This window comes from Triticum dicoccoides, chromosome 1B (genome assembly GCF_002162155.2).
Source record: "Triticum dicoccoides isolate Atlit2015 ecotype Zavitan chromosome 1B, WEW_v2.0, whole genome shotgun sequence".
Classification (NCBI taxonomy): domain Eukaryota; kingdom Viridiplantae; phylum Streptophyta; class Magnoliopsida; order Poales; family Poaceae; genus Triticum; species Triticum dicoccoides.
Window position 1 is genome coordinate 470,492,773 of NC_041381.1, and position 1,697 is coordinate 470,494,469.

Consider the following 1,697-nt stretch of genomic DNA (forward strand, 5'->3'; position numbering starts at 1 on the left):
AGATTTCAGCAAATCTGTTTGCTATGCTTTTGTGTGCAAAGAGGCATTATTTTCATTCGAGGATGTGCCTTCCTCTTTGCCTCCTACTGTCACTAACATTTTGCAGGAGTTTCTTGACGTCTTTCCACAAGATGTGCCACTGGATTACATCCAATTCGAGGGATTGAGCATCAGATTGACTTAGTTCCCATGGCTTTGCTGCCAAACCGTGCACCATACCGTACCAATCCACAGGAGACAAAGGAGATTGTGCGTTAAGTACATGAGCTACTCGACAAAGGTTATATACACGAATCTCTTAGTCCTTGTGTTGTTCCTATTACACTAGTGCCAAAAAAGGATGGTACGCCGTGTATGTGTGTTGATTGTAGAGGCATTAATAATATTACTATTCATTATTGTCATCCTATTCCTAGGCTAGATGATATGCTTGATGAATTGAGTGGCTCTATAATTTCTCCAAAGTTGATTTGCGTAGTGGATACTATCAAATTCATATGAAATTGGGAGATGAATGGAAAACAGAATTTAAAACTAAGTTTGGATTATATGAGTGGTTAGTCATTCCTTTTGGGTTAACTAATGCACCTAGTACTTTCATGAGATTAATGAATGAAGTTTTACATGCTTCCATTGGACAATTTGTGGTAGTTTACTTTGATGATATATTGATTTATAGTGGATCTTTGGAGGACCATTTGGAACATTTACGTGTTGTTTTTATTGCTCTACGTGATGCACGTTTGTTTGGTAACCTTGGGAAGTGCACCTTTTGTACTGACCGAGTATCTTTTCTTGGCTATGTTGTTACTCCACAGGGAATCGAAGTTGATAAAGTCAAGATTGAAGCTATTGAGAGTTGGCCACAACCCAAAATGGTCACACAAGTGAGGAATTTCCTTGGCCTCGCTGGTTTCTATAGGCGTTTTGTGAGAGATTTTAGCACCATTGCTACACCTCTCAATGAGCATACAAAGAAGGATGTGACTTTTTGTTTGGGGCACCACACAGGAAGAAGCCGTCACGGTATTGAAAGATAAGTTGACACATGCTCCTCTACTCCTACTTCCTGATTTTAATAAGGCTTTTGAGCTTGAATGTGATGCTAGTGGAATTGGATTAGGAGGTGTTTGTAACATCCCGAATTTTCAATTTGGAATGTTATACATTAGATCATCATTGCATATCATATTTTTATTGCATTTTGTCTTGATCCTAGAAATTTCACGCAACTCAAGGAACCATGGAGAGAGTTGGGGATTTCGTTATTTTCATATTTGAGATTTCTCAAATTTTGGAAATAGGATCATTTGATTTTATTTATTTTATCTTCAAATATTTCTATTATAAAAAAATAAGAGAGGGAATAAAATGATTTTCCCAAAATAAAGAAATATTGAGGATTTAATAAAAAATCAAATAAGATTTTATTTTGGAGTTTATCGCCATTTTATTTGAATTTAGGAAAATTGCACGATTTTAAAAATTGGATTTAGGCCCCAAATAAATGTTCGTCTTGTCTGGCTTATTTTTAGAGGACGGGGAAAATTTATTTCAGGACTTTTGGAGTCCGTTTAATATTTCTTTTATTTGTTTTTCTGGTTGTCCGAATTATTTAAAAAAAAAAGTTACCGACCTAACCGGGCCGTGTCCAACTAGGACTCCTGGCCCGACCAACCCTTATAAGTCGGGAGGCC